This window comes from Dermacentor andersoni, chromosome 6 (genome assembly GCF_023375885.2).
Source record: "Dermacentor andersoni chromosome 6, qqDerAnde1_hic_scaffold, whole genome shotgun sequence".
NCBI lineage: Eukaryota > Metazoa > Arthropoda > Arachnida > Ixodida > Ixodidae > Dermacentor > Dermacentor andersoni.
This window is the reverse complement of record NC_092819.1, coordinates 84,980,818-85,002,116: the sequence shown is the minus strand read 5'-3', so window position 1 is coordinate 85,002,116 and position 21,299 is coordinate 84,980,818. Positions and strand designations below refer to the sequence as shown.

General features: G+C 45.2%; 2 protein-coding genes and 1 long non-coding RNA gene across 3 annotated transcripts in view; all 3 read right to left on the bottom strand.

Moving 5' to 3' along the window:
- Positions 1-21,299, bottom strand: part of LOC126522990 (sodium-coupled monocarboxylate transporter 2-like) — a 132,805-nt gene that overhangs the window by 17,746 nt on the left and 93,760 nt on the right. The window lies entirely within an intron of this gene.
- Positions 1-21,299, bottom strand: part of LOC126522991 (sodium-coupled monocarboxylate transporter 1-like) — a 71,864-nt gene that overhangs the window by 7,967 nt on the left and 42,598 nt on the right. The gene's annotated exons all lie outside the window — the stretch shown is intronic.
- LOC140218979 (uncharacterized) lies at positions 13,660-19,789 on the bottom strand. Its single transcript, XR_011895211.1, has 3 exons — positions 19,276-19,789; positions 18,143-18,223; positions 13,660-15,823 (listed from the first exon to the last, which is right to left on the bottom strand). It is a non-coding gene; the product is annotated as an uncharacterized lncRNA (long non-coding RNA).

Below are 21,299 nucleotides of genomic sequence, written 5' to 3'. Positions count from 1 at the left end.
TTGCGACAATGATCCAATTATTGCCGGAGGAAGACAAGGGAAATGGTCCAAGGAGGTCCATTCCAACTTGATCAAAAGGCGTACGTGGAGGGTCGATGGTTTGTAGAAGGCCTGCAGGCTTGAAGGGCGGTGACTTGCGGCGCTAGCATTCACGGCATCCTTTCACGTAGCGTTTGACGCAAGCAGTCAATCTAGGCAAGTAGTAAAGAGTTCGTACCCTGTCCAGAGTCCTTGAGTAGTCCAAGTGACCAGATGTCGGCTCGTCGTGGCAGGCTAATAGGATGTCGTCGCGGAGGGCTTCAGGCACTGCTACAAGATGTGGTTTGTCGCCGGCACCTGTGTTTCTTTTGTATAAGATGCCCTCCCGTAGGCAAAATGACGACAACCGTCGAAAAACAGGGCGAGGAATGAACGCGATGCCGCCTTCTAAGTGATCGATGATGGGCCTTAACTCAGTGTTTGATCGCTGTTTAGCGAGCAGATCCGGCCTGCTAAGGGCTCCCAGAAAGGCGCTGTCGTCTTCCTGGCCAGGATTCTAAGATTCAACCGGTGCTCGTGATAGCGTGTCAGCATCTTCATGTTTTCTGCCTGACTTGTATACGATGGTGATCTAAATTCCTGGAGTCGCAGACTCCAACGTGCCAGTCGTCCAGAAGGGTCTCGGAGGTTGGTCAACTAGCACAAAGCGTGATGATCGGTCACAATCTTAAATGGCAGCTCGTTGTGATACGGCCTAAACATTGTAGTAGCCCAAATAACCGCGAGGCACTCTTCCTCTGTGGTGGAATAATTGGACTCGGCGCGTGACAGAGTGCGGCTCGCGTAGGCGATAACTCATTCAGTCCCGTTTGCCATTGCACCAAAATAGCTCCGAGACCGATATTGCTGGCATCAGTGCGTACTTCTGTGTCAGCATCCTCATCAATATGACCGAGCATGGGAGGAGAAGACAATCGAGGTTGTAGCTCCGCAAAGGCGGTCTGTTCTTCATCAGTCCAGAGGAATGGCGCGTCGTCACGTGTAAGGCGAAACAGCGGCTCTGCAATCTTAGAAAAATTTCGAATGAAGCGTCAATAATGTGCACACAAGCCGAAAGATCGTTGGACACTTGTTGGTTGGAGTTGAAAAGCAGCTACGGCAGCAGTCAACTCGGGAAAACTGAAGTAATGTTTAACAGTCTCGGAAGAGAACAGCAGTTTACGATAGGTAGCGAGGCACTGGAAGTGGTAAGGAAATACATCTGCTTAGGGCAGGTAATCACCACGGATCCCGATCATGAGACTGAAATAACCAGAAGAATAAGAATGGGCTGGGGTGCGTTTGGCAGGCATTCTCAAATCATGAACAGCAGGTTGCCACTATCCCTCAAGAGGAAAGTGTATAACAGCTGTGTCTTACCAGTAATCACCTACGTGGCAGAAACCTGGAGGCTTACGAAAAGGGTTCTGCTGAAATTGAGGACGACGCAAAGAGCTATGGAAAGAAGAATGATAGGTGTAACGTTAAGGGATAAGAAAAGAGAAGATTGGGTGAGGGAACAAACGCGGGTAAATGAAATCTTAGTTGAAATCAAGAAAAAGAAATGGGCATGGGCCGGACATGTAATGAGGAGGGAAGATAACCGATGTTCATTAAGGGTTACGGACTGGATTCCAAGGGAAGGGAAGCGTAGTAGGGGGCGGCAGAAGGTTAGGTGGGCGGATGACATTAAGACGTTTGCAGGGACAACATGGCCACAATTAGTACATGACCGGGGTAGTTGGAGAAGTATGGGAGAGGCCTTTGCCCTGCAGTGGGCGTAACTAGGATGATGATGATGATGATGATGATGATGATGATGATGATTATGATGATGATGATGATGATGATGATGGAGACATAATGCTTGGAAAACTGGCGGCTCTTTATACGTTGTCTATCGACTGCAAGGGTCCCAGAAAACTGGAAGAATGCAGACATTCTATTAATCTACAAAAAAGGAGACGTTAAAGAATTGAAAAATTATGGGACCATTAGCTTGCTCCCAGTATTATATAAAATATTTACCAAAATAATCTCCAATAGAATAAGGGCAACACTGGAGTTTGTCAACCAAGGGAACAGGCTGGCTTCAGGAAGAGATACTTTACAATGGATCACATCCATGTCATCAATCAGGTTATCGCGAAATCTGCAGAGTACAATAAGCCTCTCTATGTGGCTTATATAGATTACGAAAAGGCATTTGATTCAGTAGAGATACCAGCAATCGTAGAGGCACTACGTAATCAAGGAGTACAGAACGCTTACGTAAAAAACGTAAAAAGCTTGGAAAAAATTGCTACATGCCTGTGGTATTTGTTTGTTTGAACGAGGCGCGTAGGCGCCATCACTCCAGAAAATAGGAGGAAGAACGAACTGGGCTCGCGCTGTGAATCTAACCGGTCAGCGCTGCAACCGTTGTTGTAAATATAATCTGTAAATAGTTTCTAGTCTTACTGACTCGTCCTTCGCGTAAGAATATCTACAGAGGTTCTACAGCTACCTTAATTTTACACAAGAAAAGCAGGGAGATACCTATAGAGAAAGGGGTCAGACAGGGAGACACAATTTCTCCAAAGCTATTCACTGCGTGCTTAGAATTCAAGCTATTAAACTGGGAAGGCTTAGGAGTGAAGATCGACGGCAAATATCTCAGCAACCTTCGGTTTGCCGATGACATTCTTCTATTCAACAACAATGCAGACGAGTTACAACAAATGATTGGCGACCTTAACAAAGAGAGTGTAAGAGTGGGGTTGAATAATAATATGCAGAAGATTAAGATAATGATAAATAGCCGGCCAAAGGAACAAGAGATCAGGATCGCCAGTCGGCCACTAGAGACTGAAGGAGTACGTTTACCTAGGTCAATTAATCACAGGGAACCCTGATCATGAGAAGGAAATTCACAGAAGAATAGAAATAGGTTGGATCGCATACGGCAGACATTGCCAGCTCCTGACTGGAAGCTTACCATTATTATTGAAAAGTAAGGTGTGCAATCAGTGCATTTTGCCAGTGCTGGCATATGGGGCAGTTACTTCAGAGCAAGTTAAGGACCGCGCAAAGAGCGATCGAACGAAGATTGCTAGGCATAACGTTGAGAGAGAAAGAGAGCGGTTTGGATCAGAGAGCGAACGGGTATAGACGATATTCTAATTGACATCAAGAGGAAAAAATGTAGCTGGGCAGGTCATGTAATGCGCCGGTTAGATAACCGTTCGACCATAGGGTTACAGAATGGGTACCAAGAGAAGGGAAACGCAATCGAGGACGACAAAACACTAGGTGGAGCGATGAAATTAGGAAATTCGCGGGCGCTAGTTAGAATCGGTTGGCGCAGGACAGGGGTAATTGGAGATCGCAGGGAGAGGCCTTCGTCCTGCAGTGGACAAAGAACAGGCTGTTGATGATGGTGATGATGGAGGTGGTGGCCCTCCCCCCCCCGAAAAAAAATCCTGGGTACGTGCCTGATATATATATATATATATATATATATATATGTATATATATATATATATATATATATATATATATATTGTGACGAAGAAGATCGGCAGGCCGAAAAGCCCCGTTGCCATTGGGTAGCTCGTACCCAGTTCGTTCGCTGGCTGCGCCCTACCTGCTTGTGCTGAGTTTGTCACTGCTGCTCTACGAGCCGAATAACCCCCTCCCCTACAATTGGTGGAGGTGCTGGGTACAACCGGAATTCTGGATCTTCGTAATCGGACACTGCAGCCCGTCTTCATAATGCCGGAAGAAGTACCACCACAACCACAACCCGCTGCCCTGGTGACTACCGCGGTCTGCCCCTGCCTGTTGCGTCAACAAGACCCACACATCTTCAGTGGTACCGAAGACCATGACGTAGAAGACTGGCTCGCTGACTGTGAGCATCCACAACCACTGGGACGTCACCAAAAAACTGAATTACGTGTCCTTTTATTTGAGCGGTGTCGCCAGCGTGTGGCACCGCAACCACGAACATGATCTGACGACGTGGACGGCCTTCAAGACTAACGTGACAGAGGTATTTGGGCGTCCCGCGGTTCGCAAGCTTCGCGCCGAGCAACGTTTGCGTGGCCGTGCGCAACAATGCGGGCGCAACAAGCTATATAGAACATGTTGTCGACCTCTGCAACCACGTTGACATCACAATGGCTGATGCCGGGAAGATCCGCCATATCTTAAAAGGCATTGAAGCAGACGCCTTTCATATGCTGTTGGCGAAAAATCCGTCGACAGTCTTTGAACTCGTCAGTCTCTGTCAAAGCTTCGACGAACTGCGCAAACAACGCGTAGCCATCCGCCAATCTACACCTCACGCCACTTCAATGTCGAGCTTGGCTGCTGCCCCGGATAACACTTCGCTGCTGCTACAGATCAAAGAGTTCGTCCGTGAAGAGGTGCTTTGTCAGCTTTCCTTGATTCCACTTACACACGGCCAGCCGAGTACTCCGTTGGCGCCCGCTCTCCAATCTGTCATCAAGGAGCAGGTAGCCGACCACACTCTTCAGCAGGCTCCGACGGCCGCTCCCCTGACGTACGCCGAAGTCGCGATGAGGCCTGCGCCACAGACCTAGATCCCCCTTCGCCCACCTTTGCGCCCACCCGTATGCCCTCCAGTCCGTCCACTGGTGCACTATGCACGACGTCAAGACCATTGGCGCACGAAAGACAAGCGTCCGATCTGTTTTTATTGTGGCCGTTCTGGACACGTGGCACGTCACTGTCGCCTCCTTACACCGAACGTCCCCAACAATATGCGTCCATATGCGCCACGTTTCCAACAACGCCGCAACTATTCGGACAACTTTGAATCTCCTCCTGCCGTCGACACCGCATTCTCCGCCGCTCGCCGTTCACCTTCTCCTCGCCGCCGCTCGCTTTCCTACATGCGCCGGCGGCGGAGCCCTTTACGCCAGGAAAATTAAAAATCGCAGTTCAGGAGGCGAGAACTGCGGTGTCAGCGAAATGTATAAGGCCCCACACTTCCCCGAAGAACGTTATTGAAGTCGCAATAGAAGAAACATTGACACTAGCACTTGTCGACACCGGCGCAGCACTTTCAGCGATAGATGCCCGTATTTGCTGAAGATAGGAAAAGTGACGACGCCGCTTTCTGGACTGTCTCTTTGAACTACCGACGCGCAGCACGTCAAGCCATCCGGCACCTGCACTGCTCGTGTCGTAATTCAGGCGGTCCTCTATATCATAGAATTCATCGGGTTGCCATCATGTTCACACGACGTCCTATTAGGTTGGGACTTTCTCTCCGCACATCATGCGATCATTGACTGCGCCCGCACCGAAATCGAGCTGTTTCAGTTTTCGACCGATATTTTCACTGACCATAAGGACCATTGTCGAAAAATCGCTGTTTCAGAAAACACCGTTATACTTGCCTGGTCTTCCACTCTTGTCACTATCTCTTGTGACTCTGTAGATGACGGCACAGTATACTCTTCACTCCGTCTGAACTCTTAGTTCGCCGCCGTTCACTACAACTGCTGTTCGCCGTCCTCCAGTTAAAATCTGGCGCCTCTTTCATGTGCGTCTCAAACCCATCGGCTGAACCAATTTACGCCGCCGTGAAAGCCTTGACAGAGCAGAGCCACAGACCTCATCTTCAATATTTGACACGATGGACGACTCCACTTATCTTGCTGCTCTCGAGGCATCGCCTCCTCAGTCACTGCCGCGTTCTTTTAGGCCAGCTATTGCCTAGAACGACAGAAAGCTGAGCTAGTTGGTAAGGATTCATAATGCAAAAAAGAGGTGAGGCGTGCAGACAGGACACAGTAGTAGAGAAGTGGACAACAAGAATGCCGAAGCTATTGCCAGTGACCTTACGACGACGCAGTGCGGCGAACTTTTTCGCTTGCTTCAAGGCTTTTCTTCCTCTTTCGACTGCCAAGCACCATCACTCGGCCGCACAACAACTGTTCCGCACACTATCGACACTGGGAGCTATGCACCAATTCGACAGCGGCCCTACCGAGTATCGACGACTGAAAGACGCGTTATCAATGACCAGGTGAACGATAGGCTCAATCGCGATGTCATCCAGCCTTCTAGTAGTCCCTGGGCATCACCAGTCGTCCTGGTTAAAAAAGAAGACGGCACCATACGATTTTGCGTCGATTATCAAAGGCTTAAACAAGATTACCCGAAAGGATATATGCCCGTTGCCACGTATTGACGACGCACTTGACTGTTTGCAAGGAGTGGAGTTTTTCCCTCCTTAGATCTCCGCTCTGGCTACTGGCAGGTGCCCATGGCTGACGCTGACTGTCCTAAAACCACGTTTGTAACAGCAGACGGCTTGTATGAATTCACTGTAATGTTCGTTCGGCCTGTGCAATGCGCCCGCCCCCTTTGAACGCATGATGGATGCCGTCCTACGCGGCATGAAGCGGCATACTTGTCTCTGCTACCTCGACGACGTTGTCGTCTTTTCCCTTGATTTTCCGACCCATCTTCGGCGTTTACATCAAGTTTTGACCTGTCTCCGGAATGCTGGTCTCCAGCTTAACTTAAAGAAGTGCCAACTTGCAGTTCGAAAACTGACTATATTAGGCAACGCTGTCTCCAAAGAAGGCATTCTTCCTGCTCCTGCTAAACTTCGCACCGTATCCGAATTTCCGAAGCCCACTAACTTGAAAGCACTACGCAGCTTCATTGACCTATGCTCCTATTTTCGACGTTTCGTTCGCAATTTCGCTACTGTGATCACACCACTAAACCAACTTCTCCAAGGCGACAATGACCTTTCTGCTTGGTCGGAAGCCTCTGATGATGCCTTTACGACTCTTCGTCACCTACTCACATCTCCGCCAATCTTGGGCCATTTTGATCCAAGCGCACCTACAGAACTTCACACTGACGCCAGTGGTGTCGGCCTTGGTGCCGTGCTCGCACAACGCAAGAACACTAATGCCGAATACGTAGTCGCTTATGCCAGTCATGCCCTCACAAAACCTGAGGCCAATTACTCAGTCCCAAAAGAAGAGTGCCTGGCTATCGTATGGGCTCTTCAAAAATTTCGTTCATATCTCTACGGTCGACGCTTTGACGTGGTGACGGATCATCACGCTCTTTGGTGGTTGTCCAACCTAAAAGACCCGTCGGGCCGCCTTGCTCGGTGGGCCCTCCGAATCGAGGAATATGATATCCGTGCCGTCTATCGCTCTGGACGCAAACAAGCTGACGCCGATGCCCTCTCGCGCTCCCCAGTTACTTCAGACAGCAGCACTTCTACCGACAGACATGACATCTCACCACTTCACATCCTGGACATGGCATCGGAGCAACGAAAAGACCCATGGATCGCCATGATATTCGAGTTTTGTCAAATCCTCCGGCAACCTCGGCACCTCGAGCGTTACGCCGACAGGCGCAGCATTTCACAATCCGCGACGGACTTTTATACCACCGCAACTACCACAATGGCGGCCGCAAATGGCTCTTAGTAGTACCTCGCCACCTACGACAAGATTTATGCTCCGCTTTTCATTCTGACCCGCAGTGTAGTCACGGCGCAGTGGCAAAAACCTACACACGCCTTCGCCTACGATATTATTGACAAGGGATGTACACCTTCGTCCACAAATACGTACGCTCCTGCATTGCCTGCCAGCGACGTAGATGTGTCCCGCATCTCTCCACTGCACCTCTCCAACCACTTCCCTGCCCAGCTCAGCCATTTGACCGTGTCGCCATTGATATATACGGGTATCTTCCATCTACTGGCGCTGGCAACCGATGGATTGTTGCCGCTGTAGATCATTTGACACGGTATGCTGAAACCGCCACCTTGCCTGCCGTATCAGCAAAAGACGTCGCCTCGTTCATTCTAAACAACTTTGTTCTCCGCCATGGTGCCCCTCGGGAACTGTTGAGCGGTCGGGGCCGCGTATTCCTCTCGGACGTCCTGCAGTCACTCCTATCTGAATGCCAAATCAATCACCGCACTACTACTGCTTATCATCCACAGACCAATGGCTTAACAGAACGATTCAACAGAACTCTTGCGGACATGCTATCAATGTATGCTGCATCTGACCACTCCAACTGTGATCTTGTACTTCCGCTCGTCACGCATAAAACACTGCCTCTCAAGCCACTACCGGATTCTCACCATTCTTTCTGCTTTACGGCCGCCATCCATCCAGCACCACTGATACGGTTCTCCCGTACCGGCCGAACCCTGTTGAATGCTCACCTGCTTCTGCGGTTGCTCAGGACGAAGTGAAATGCCGACAACTGACCCGTTCTTTGACGTCTGCTCAACAGTGCCACCAAAAAGAGCGTCATGACCTGTCCTCCCCCTCACCCCTTCCCCGTGGACTCACTCGTGTGGCTTTGGGTCCCGCCTGTTGCTGCTCCTGGCCTTTCGTCCAAGCTCCTCCCGAAGTATCACGGGCTCTACCACGTGGTTGCGCAAACATCACCAGTGAACTACGTGGTCGAACCCGTATTGCCATCTCCCGATCTGCGTCGTCGGGGACGAGAGACTGTGCACATTGACCAGCTGAAGCAGTATTACGATCTGCCCACCTCTTCCTAGGTCGCCAGGATGGCTACTCTTCAATTTCGGGGGTGATTGTTACGAAGAAGATCGGCAGGCTAAAAAGCCCCGTTGCCATGGCGTGGCTCGTACCCAGTTTGTTCGCTGGCTGCGCCATACCTGCTGGTGCTGAGTTTGTCGCTGCTGCTCTACGAGCCGAATACCCGCCCCCCTACAATATATATATATATATATATATATATATATATATATATATATATATATATATATATATATATATATATATATATATATATATATATATATATATATATATACTGTATCCGATCCGATAACCGATTCCCGCTGTTGCTGTGTTGCCTACACAGTTATATGCGTAGTAGACTCACGTGCAATTTTTCTTTTGTCGTCGATTAGCTTAGTCGTGTTAGCCTGAGTGGTGACGTTGAGCTCAACCCAGGCCTCATGAGACCGGCGTCTAAAAGTGGCAAAACTGACGAATCCCAAGAAAGCGTTCTTGGCGCCCTTGAGACGTTGGCCGAGCTGGCAATGTTTTCTTTCGATTACCCTTCTCTTGTGAAGGTTCATTTCAGATTTAGTTGCTTGTGAGAAAAATATGTCACAGTAGATATCTGAAATCAAAAATGCTGTGAATACACGTTTCGATGCCTGGGAATTGCGTGCGGCTGCTCTTAAAACCTCATGTTCGAAGGCACTACGTGATCAATACTCTGATCAGCTTCGTTCTGAGGCGGTTTTCCTAAAGCGCATTGTTGCCGAACTGCCAAATATCACGGTACTGAAAACCATTCACGCATAACTAAGATAATCCATCATGGCATATCAAATGATATTAACGAGAACCATGACTCCAAGGTCATAAACGTGTTGATTCTTTCCCGTGACTGTCCGCCTATTGAACGCTTCCATACGTAGGTAAGGCGGAATTCGCCCTGGGTGTTCTCGCCCTATCATTTTAATATTGCTTGTATTCAGCGATAAGCTAGTGATGCTGAAAAACGTTTATAAGCTGAGAAATTCCGGCATGAAACTTTCCGAAGATTTTTCGTTCAGAGTGCGTGCAGTACACTTCGGTTGAGCAGCGGAATAACGGCTCGGTTATTAAAATGAGGTTTCATCATTTATTTATAGTTAACGTTCGTTACTACTCGGACGGTGCCTCAAATATAGTTTAGTAGGAGCTCCTGGTTTTGATTCTAGCGCAAAATTTCCAAATGTTTCATCATCAGGTTGACAATCTCATCACTCCGCCACAGGTCTTTGCGCATCTGAATGTTAATGCCAGAAAAATAACAAATTTCCACAATTTCTTTCGCTAGTTTCTTCATGTTCTCCTCATGTTATATGCTTCACCGAAACATGGCTCCATGAAGATATTCACGACACAGAATTCATGCCCGCTGGTCACATTGTTGTCCGCTACGACCATCAGAATAAGGAAGGCGAGGGTGTTGCTTTGCTTTTACGTTCAGATTTCAACTTTAAGGTTATACCAGGTCCTCGCACTGTAGAATCGGTTTGCTGCGAGTTACTAGTGCATAAGCAGAATTTAACAATTTGTGCGGTCTTTATTGCCCTAATGAGTTCGATAATATTTCGCATTTTATACATGAACATAGCCTAGGCAGATCTAACTTAATCATTCTTGGTGACTTTAACGTTCCTGACATTCACTGACCTTGCCTTACATATTCCGCCACTAGTGCCTCTATTTGTAGAGACTTAATTACGTTTTCTTTACGGTTCTAACCTGATACAACTACACTCTAAAAACTAAGGGAGTGCCGGGCACTCTCTTTGAGGGAGTAGCTGCTTGTCCCATATTTCACTCTCTTTTCGAGAGTAGATCGACCCTCTTTGAGAGAGAGTAGGTCAACTCCTCCTGACAGAGTTTTGTTACTCCACCGCAAGGGATTGCTAGTACTCTTCCGCAGAGTGATAATACTCTTCCCACAGGGAGTGCTAGTACTCTTCCGCAGAGTGCTAATACTCTCCCCGCAGGGTTAATAGTACACCGCCAGACCGAGTACTTCTACTCCCCCAAACAGAGTGCTTGTACTCCTTCAGAACAGAGTGCTAGTACTCTTCCCAATACCCTTTTGCCAAGTCCTGGTCACGCATGCAGGCAGGAAATCAGATCAAATTAGGGCCGCTGATATACTGTTCCCTAGGCGGCTCCTCAGAGACACTGGCCCGATTCCAAACGGCCTTCAGAATAGGCGTGAGCAAAGTTACGCAGGATTTTAAAGTCATTTTTTCCTGGCTATTTGCTGCCTACCGTGAGGCGTGACTGCTCTGAGGCGGCCTATGCGTATGCGTCACGAACGCCACTGAGGAGAAAAAAAAAGGAATTAACACTTAATCTGCAAATATCTTCGCAAATATCACAATCAGGAGTCACACAATCTAATTAGAATACAATTGTCAAGGAGATCACATGCTTGTCAAGAATCACAATGCTCTATACATCATGTGGATTCGAACCCGCGTACACTCGCGTTTGTACAATTCAATACACACATCATAACCATTACACCACAGCGCCGCCACGTACAGTCGTGTTCTTTTAGAGGTTATATATATACCAAACGGATTTGATGAATCGGCTGTGGTGGGTGGGGTTTCTCTGCAGTGTGCTGTGCTGTTGTGTACTGGAATACGTGTGCGTTTGCATCATTTCCATTCCTTGCTACGACTAACGAAGGAAGACAACGTAGACGACAACGTGAGAACTATTCACGGCTTGTCGTCACCGCAGGAAAATAACAAATATGCCGTTCAGCTCATGATCGAGTGCTTCTCCAGTCCATGTTCTCCAAAATACGCGGATACAAAGTATTGCGCCAACAATCCACGTATGTGAATTTAATTCGCGCGTATACTGGTGAGCAACTGCGACGCCAGTACCAGGCATTTCGACGTGCCTCACGCTGCCGTGTAGGCGTTCTTTTCAAGTGCATTAGTTTAGAGTTTGGTTCAGTCCGCTGTGAGCTGTTGTCCTGCATTAGCAGCGGATCGTTAGCGTTTTGAAGCGCATGCATTCCAGCATTTGGAGACTGCTTATGCCGATAGCCGCGTCAAATGCATTGGCACGCATGTTTAAATGACTAATGTGTCCACTTGTTACGCGTGCACTGCTCGTATCCTGTGGCAGTGCTCGTTCTAAAAGCTTCGAAGACCATCTACACTCATGCGTGTGTTCAATTTATATATGCACAGGATGGACTTGCCGGCTAGTTGATTGAGCATTTTAGAAGAAACAGCGCAACACAAGGACGACGCAAAAACATGCCACACCACGAAGCGCTGGTGTGGTTGATGCTTTTTCTCGTCCTTGTGTTTGCGCTGTTTCTTCTTCCACGATACACGCACACCACAGATACGCGAAAGTTTAGGAGCATAAGTGGTTAACTCTGTTTTCCCCGTTTTCTCTCAGTGTCAATGGCACAGTGCGTTGCCCGGAATTGTGCACGCTTACCCCCATATGCAGAAATGCATCATAACTTGAAGCCCATGCTTGACTTGATCTAAACGACGCAAGTCGTGAACGCGCCAAAAGAAAGGCAGTGAGCGTCTTGGGGGACGTTCGCACCAGGCGTCGTTTATATCAAGTCAAGCATGAGCTTTGTATTAAGATACATTTCTGAATACGGGGGCTAGACATCTGCTTCTTCCAGAAAATGTCGAAGAAACGCCCGCCAAAACCAGGCACATTCGTAAACTTAACTAGGCAATACGAAGCTCCATAGAAAAAAAGAAGAGTGGTATTAAAAGCTTTCAGTATTTTTCTTTACTCCAAAATAGTTGCGCTCTCGTGGCTTCACTGTACAGAGATAGTGCAGCGTTAGCTAGAAAGCATGAATTTCCTAACTCCATGCCAAAATAAGCTTGTAAAATTATTTAGGTGCTAGAATCCAGGGTTTGTAGCGATCCTTGAAAATCCTTTATTTCTAAAATGCCATTTTCAAGGCATTGAAAACCCTTGAATTTTTAGAAGTACTGGAAAGTCCTTAAACTTGTACACTTGGCTAGACTTAGCAGACATTGCCAAGCGCTTTTTTTCCCTTCTGTGACACTCTTTCGCATGTCACAGAAAATTGTCTCTGGAGGTAATAGAAGGAAAGCGACATCCTTAAAGTTGAAATTACAAAGGAGCTGCAGATACCAGTTTTATGCACATGGAACCGGCGACAAATGTGCTTGGAGGAGCAGAAGCAGGAAGCTCAACAGTTGAGGCATTCGAAGAGTAAATTGAGAGCGACAGACACAATAAAAAGAAATTAGAAATGACTATTGCTTATTTGATGGTGAAAAAAGCTGAGGCAACAGATGACATCACATACACTGTCAAACCAAACAGTATTCAAAAACTGCAAATGTTGCAGGTCCAAGTAGTTAATTGTGCTATTGCAGAAAAACTGAGCGCTTTCTTGAAATGCTTCCTTGTGTGCGTTTAGTGGTGGGCGGTGAAAGGCAAATTAGCAGTCTTTCAAATGTTTGAAATCACTGAAATGTGATTTGTTTTCTTTTGTTTGCATTAAAGTTAACGGTGTTCTTGAACAAGTTATTGCCTGTCCAAACTACTACACACATTGCATGAGGTCCTTGAAGTTACTGTGTCGGGGCCTTGAAAGTCCTTGAAAACCATTGAATTTTTTTCTTCAATATTGCTACGAACCCAGTAGAACAACTGTCATGGAGTAAAAAGCTTGGCTGAACAGGGGCTTATACGCAGAGCACAGGAAGACTAAAAATGCAGTAGTAGGCATGGAGGGCCCTCAAAAAAATGTGCCACATCCGCTCGTCTGCCTTATGTTTCTGCACCGACTGTCGCATTTTTAATAGAAGTGCACTTTCTGTTCTACTCCAATAAACGCAACATTACGAACTCCAGTGTGGGGCAGTCCTTCAGCCAGTGCAGAACTTTTTCTGTACATCCGAGTCAGCTCTGTCATTTTTCCAGCATTGTAGTACAAGATTTGTTAAACTGGTTTAGCAGAATATGAGCAGTATACTCTTAAATTAGCTGTTTATTTGTATGCACAAGTTCAGGTCCTCAGTTTGGTTGCATGACAAATTGCCATACCTCAATAGATACAAGAAACAATTTTATTACAGTTTAATAAAATCCAAACAGTAATAATCACAACAATATAATGACATACATTTCTTTTGGGACGTATACAGCCCATGTCTTGGCAGTGTATAAATTCAACTATACACTGCAAGTACTGTGTCCTGACCACTATTATTCACATGTGTAAAACCATCACAGCAATTCAACAAATATCACAGTAATTAGTGACATACACTTTGTAACTGCTTTACATGAGCATAATGTATACAAATGGTCCCTGTGTACCTACACATGACTAGTGCCACCCGAGTACTATTACTCACAGGTGTAAAACCAACAAAGCAGTTCTTTAAAAAATACCACAGTGCTTAGTGACGTACATGCTGTAACTCCCTTGTAGAAACTTAATACAAACACGCGAGGACACAGAAAGCTAGCAGTGGGCATACATGGGAATACCACTGCCTCAATACTAATTCACAAGTGTAAAACCAACCAAGCAGTTCTTTAAAGAATATCACAATGCTTAGTGACATACATGTTCTAACTAGCTTATATAAGCTTTATACAAACATGAGAACATACACAAAGCTAGCAGTGCACCCGCATAGAAGTGCAGCCATCTGAACACGATTATTTGCAAGTGTAAGCTCAACAGAACAGTTCGTTATAGTGACGCACATTTTGTAACTGCCTTATACAAGCTTAGTGCAAGCACAAGAATGCAGAAAAATATAAATTAAAAACTTGCTCTATGCATACACAAACAGACCAACACAAATGGTAAACACCGCTTTGAAGACAAATGTGACTGTGGCAAAGCGCAGTGCTGTGCCGGTTGAAATTGCCACCCACAGAAGTATTGAGCAATGCTTAAACCACAGGCAATAAAGTGCTGAAAGACTGCGTCTCTAACGTAACTATTTTAATTCAAATTTCTTGAATATAGGGCTCGCTTGCAGATAAGGCATCTGATCCAACTGACCTGATTTTACACCTGCTACATGCATACAATGCACTCAGATATAACTGGTGATAATAATTATAAAAGGCATTTAAAAACTTGATAGTATGATGAAGATGCATGACTAGAAAAGTTCTGTCCCCCTCGTACTTGTTAAAAAGGTGTAAGTACGACACATGTTCTTTTTTTCCTCAATTTTTGCATTAATGGACAGCCGGGAACCTCGAACCGACACAAAAAAAAGATACTGCTATGTTAATAGTGTTATGAATAATTTTTTGTGAAAGCTTTTTTACAGACAAGTTGCAGTCTCGTTTCTGGAGGTTGAGCTGTATCTTGCAAAATAACTTGAAAAGTGGTCACATGGGAGCATGACACTATATCATAATGTTAGTTTCAGTTGACTTTCTTGCCCTACAAGTCGCTGCTCACTGTGGCCAGTGATGCAACAGCAGTGTCTGTGTGATTTTCATCACACTTCTGTCCTATGCCATTCTTACCAGAGTTGGCGGCACATAGATACCCAAATTTCGATAGTGTTGCTTTCTCAGGTGGTTGCTTTTGATTTGCTCAATATCAGTTGGCACTTCAGCTGCATCAAACTTCTTTTTTACCTCTTCAACAACAACGTCAACAACAATCTTATGACACCTGTGTTGTCCTTCTAGTTGCCTACAAAGACCAGTCAATCTAGCAACAACACTGACAGTCTCTACTATCTTGTAATGGGGGAGAGGTGTGTCCCACCATGTGTTCCACATTGTTGTCACTATGTGGGCGGGCTGGGGAGGCAACAACTGTAATATGTTTGCATTTGCATATATTAAAGTGATGCTTGTACTGTGTTATAACACCTAACTTAGTCTTGCACTTGCTGCACAATAACACTGGCTCACAGTCGTGGTGAAAAGCTTTTGTATGTTGAGCAAATGAGTTGTATCCACTACAAAAAAAGTCCGTGATAGCACACATGTTGCTCTACCAGGCCTGGTGTGGTTCCTTCTGACACTGCTGCTGATGCTGACGCGCTGCTGCTTGCCTCGTACACTGTTGCAGCTGCAGTAGACATGGCAGTCTCTGTATCTATTGCTGCCATGTCATCTGTCATGGTAACTTCCAAGTGGTATCGGGCTCACTTCTGCAACAGAGATGTTGTTTGCCCCTTGAGGGCTCTCATGATCAGGGCCAATAATTTCGTAGGCATTGTCTCCTGTATCGAAGAACCAATAAGAACAGCATGAATTAATAAACATAGCTCTAAAAAGTACGGACATCAAGACTTAACCACAAGCTTTGCACATAAGTGACCGGGCTAATGAATAATACTTGCAGGAGGAGTTACACAATTGTTTGTGTATATTACAGTAAAGCCTCATCAGAAGATATTCAAGAGGCACGGGAAACATGTCTCTCGAAACCAAAAATTTTGAGACACTGAGGAGCCAGACTAGATCACTTTATTATGCATCATCACTAAAGTATGTTTTGATATATCTGAAGGAATAAATGCTCAGGGTGGCTTAAAGGGCCCCTAAACCACTTCTCGACATTTTTTGAACATTTCAAGTAAACACGCGTATCGAAATCAGAATGCCGTCACGATCGACGAAGCCAAATGCCAGAGTGCGTAGCACTGCCGGAGCACCACAATATGAAAAAAATGACCCCGTGCGCCTCTCTGGACCTATCCTGCACCCCCCAGTTTGTCCCGACGTCACCAGGCTGTCTCTGATGATGTCACCAGTTTCCGGTGCTGTCGATTGGTCGAACGAAAGTGTACGACTGCCGGCAAGGCCTGCAAGCAAATACACACACTCCTTCCTCGTCGCGTTGCGCGCGATGCCATTGTGGGCAGCCAATGGGGGCAAAGAACAGAAACGCCAACAGAAGGGTCTCCCTATGAGGCTCTTCAACAGGAGTCACCATACAGTTCCGTTGTATTAGCGCCACCCCTCGCAGGATGACGGGCCAGCGCAGCAGCAACAGAGCTCGTTGGTGTTGGCCTGTCCCGTAATATTTGGAGGTGTACTAGGCAAGGAAAAGACGATACTGTCCATATGGCATGTACCAGACGAAAGAGTAAAATGAGTGGGGACTACTTTTCGATAATCAAACACACGTAGCTCCACTATTACTGCACCGTTTCGAAAAATTCTCGTGGCTACCTGTTCATTGCCTTATTGTGTAGAACTGCAACACCGCAACTAAATTTCAACCTCGGTGGTTTAGGGGCCCTTTAAAGAAGACATTCACAGCTTTTTAGTGACTGTAGATTGTGTTAGCTTCCTTCCCAACTTCTGGAATTTAAACACTTCACTTTGCAAGCCTTGTTGCTCGCAGTACCTTTGAGGTGCTCTTAGACGCTCGTCAGCTTCAACTGCCGACACTTTCTGCCCTGCACTGTCCTCGTTGCCCTCCTTTTCTGGTTCATGCTAAAAGAGACATGCGCGATTGACTTGTGTAAAGATTGCGTGATCTTTACGCCCTTCGGAGCACACAAGGTGCACAAAGTGAATGTGTCTGGGTTGTGTCCCTTCGAAGTAGTGAATACTTAAAAAGTCATCCTTAGTAACAAAGGTGTCTCTTGTATACAGTATTGTTAACGTGGCAAACATCGGAAAACCAACCAAACATTTTCAGATATCTCTTACAACCAAGTGCATCTTGTAATGAGATTCTACTGTACTGAATATTTTTCAACTATGGATCATCTGCATGTACATATAGTCACAAAGACATGTTGTGTGGAATGGCGAATTGGGAAACAGTTCGTACTCTTACTTTTTGTCCCTAACATAAGCAGCTGATAACAATATGATAAAAAAGCAGGCAATGAGGCCAGAATGGAACATAATCCTTCAGCTCTAAACAGTTTTTTGGGCCCACATCATTCCCTCATATGACACAAGGAAACAACTTGATTGCAGTAATGGCTGCATGTGATCTGAGTTGATTGAAACAAACTATATGTAAGGTTGTCCTGTATGTAATTTTATCAGAGTGCTTTTTAGATGTCCTGCTGGTGATCCTGGCTGCGCGATGCTTCTCATGCTTTTTGGCACGATTCCTTTTTTTCCACTCCACTATTTTTTCAGATTTTCTCCCCTTTCCCTTCCCCCTTGTGTAAAATAGCACACTTGAAGTATCAAATCTGTTGAACTAACGTGTGTATCAAACCTGTTAACATGTGTGCTTCTCTGTGGTCTGTGTTGTATTTTTGCGCTGCACAATTCAATTCAAGATGAAAGATGCAACGTCCCTGCCTTTAGTTTAATTGTGTGTGTGTGTGTGTGTGTGTGTGTATATGTCTCTCTCATGTTTTGAAATATATGTACACTCAGGAGTGCCTGCATGCCCTTCTCTCCTGCTCCAGTGACGAAAAGGAGAGCCTGTTTATGTACCATAGTAAAAAATTCAAAGGTTTTCGCTGTGCCCATTACATCCCTTATCATATGGATCTGTCACAATACAGAGTAGCAGTGGTCCATAATACTAGCCCATCCCAACATAATTATAAATTAACACATACCGACATGCTGCGAAACAGCTGTTGCAAAGCCGCTGGTGAAGGCAATTTCCGCAGCACTGCAGTGGTACAGCCGAGTTCCACCTGTATAGTGACAAATCCATATGCGTGTTAGCAACTCAGTAGTTGCTGATGGTTTCATAAGCTTTACACTACACAATAAAGTAATCTAGACAACTTTGTTGGAACAAATGCACATAATTAGGACACCACTTAAACACTAACACGATTAATTGCCCCCAATCTCTCACTCACTAAGGGATAATACTACTGAAACATCGGTGGAGAGCTCAGATTAACACAGCCCATAAAGGACAAGCGTTCTTTGAGGAAAACAGCTATAACAGCGGTTAGTTTTCTTGATCATTTTATGTGGTAGCTTTGATTTAAATGTCATGCAGTACTATAAAATACGAAGTGCCGCATTTCTAGCAGCAGAAGGCGTCGTCAGGCTCATATTACAACAGATTTTTGCACTGTTTGTCAGTGAGCCGACACATACAAAGAAAACCGAATTCACACATACATATACAGTGTCAAGTGCACTTCTTCTGAAAATGCAGCCACCAGTTCCAATGTTGCTGAAAGGAAAGGTTATATAAAGTGCGAGACTGCATGGAACTGCCACTTATGACTGTAAATGTATGGTCTGCTGATTGCAGAGGTAGTCACATGCTATTTCTAGTCTCTTTTAGAAGCATTACTAAAGAATAAATTAAAATCTATTCATAAGTCACGAATTTCATGCATCCACAGTTTGGCTAAATAACCTGTGAGAAAAAGACATGTTTACCTGGAATAGCAACCTTTTTTCCTGCTGCAAAACTTTCCTTCGAATTAATGAAATAACTTTACAGCATCATAATGCGTTTCTCGCAACTACTTGCCGGCAGTGGCGAGTTAGTGTTTATATCTGACTCATTGGGCGACAATACTGCCAAACACAAATGCTTCACGAACACGAGAACACGTCCCTCGCAGAGAATAGCAACCATATATGCCTCTGTGAGACATGATCGCACCTTTGTGGTCAAAATGTACATTAGAACGACATCACCATCTCATTAAAAAAAAAAGCCTCCGTACAAGGCAGCCGCCAACTGCATAATGTGAAATTGCAACTGATGTCCACTTACTGGTGGCCTGTGTTTGAGTCACTTTTGGCAGCTGACTGGGTGCTGAGAAATGCACGTCCTGGGTTGTCCCTGCAAAACATACAGGGTTATGTCAAATGTTGAAAATATATATATGCCGGCATTTCATCAGTCGCAAAACAAACGAGTAAACTAATAAACAACTGTAATGTAAACAGAGTACACATCATAAGATAGGCTGTCAACTGTTAATGCATTACGCAAAAAACCTAATGCATAGGAAAGACTATATGTATACACACGAAGCTGACACACAATTTAATTCGCTCTACGTTTTTCCGTGCAGTATATTCAAATTATTATGTCTCGTGGTTAGAGCAAAATTAGTGTAAATTAGGAACTAAATTATCTACCCTGGAAACTTTTTTTCAATATGCACCTGTGCGCGCTTCGAACGAGTAGCGTTGTAAAATTTACGTACATGGCATTTAACATAGTTACTGAACACGGATTTCCTTTGCCCTGTGTCGTGTACAGTGAGCTACATATATCTGCCCCCCCCCCCCCCCCCTTTTTTGTACTAGCCATACTGCGTGCGACTGCACCTATACGCACGTCAATAAACCTCACGACACAGAAATAAAAAAAGCGCCAATCACCCATGCCTGCATGTTGTAGTGGGCCTAACCTAACCAAGCATGGGCTGTTGCTTTTTATAGTAAACACAGGCACCGTGCTCATTGCAAGTATGTATCATGTCGCTAAGCAAATATGCAATTTCATTGTACCACTATTTTTTTATCACAGTGATATATCTGTTGAGAGGCAAGACAAAAAGCAGTCACTTCTCAGAACTAATCAGCTTTCTTAAAACACATTTTTAACTTTTCAATGACACTTGCTGCTATGTGTTTGTCTCCAGAGAGCATACTTGATTTGACTTTCCAATCAGAGACATTACATAAATATACCATGTTAAGATGACTGCCTGGAGCACGTGAGAATTTTCATCTTCGTGTAACATACTGTATCTTGATTTTGTTGACATTTGGTCAAATGGTACACCCAATATACCCACATACTAGTTTTCTTGTCCAAATAACATGCCAATGTATTTTGATTTTTCGGCATTGGCTCCTCTGCACTACGTGAAGTCGCGCTGCACTAGCTCTTTCACATCCTCGTGTCCTTGCAGCTGCCTTCTTGCGTTATCTAAAGCGGGTGCCTGAAAAATATCGTATGCAAAAGTCAACACAAGGACATGGTGCAAAACAACATCAAGACAGTCAAGGCAATGGCAATAAAAAAGTCTTAGCTCTTAGTCTTCCTAGTGAAATGCATGCAAAACATCCAAATGACTGCAACAGTCAACTGCTAAACTAACTTCAATTTTTAGATTTAAGCAAAAAAACAAACCACAGTTCATCCTTGTTTTTCATGAATATTAGAATACTCCTGCTAATGAATAGAATATTGGTCATTTTCAGACGTCATAGGTCTGTCATGAGTCTGGTGTATCGCAAACACCACTTGTGACACATCCTAAGCACGTGCCCAGTGTGCCCCCCCACCCCCCCGCACCATGCCTGGTTGTGCCACTGCTGAAGCCATAATTTGAGGATTATAGCTGCAAACATGATGCTCAGTAGGGATGAAAATATTGTCCTTCAGCTCAATGGATATATGGATGTGCCTATAAAAAAGGGCAACAAGGCTTGTTATGGCAAGCTTACCCACATTTCAATACTAACAAGTTCACTGCGGCCTGCATCTAAGCTTACTAAAAGGCATGAACTTATTTTCATGCATGAGGTGCGCAGTGGAGTTCATTTTTGACAGACCCGACTACTGCTGCAGTTTGAAATCTAGCATTTTAGATTCTTGTAGGCATGTAAAGTTGCAGTTAAACCGCAGTTATTAGTTTATTACACCATCCTATTGTTCTGTGTACGACAGAATGGTAACACGGAATTAAAGCAACATTTTATTTTGATATTTTATTTCTCTACTAAAAATATTCAAGCGATAAACACATCATAATCTGCCATGCTATAGCAAAATGCACA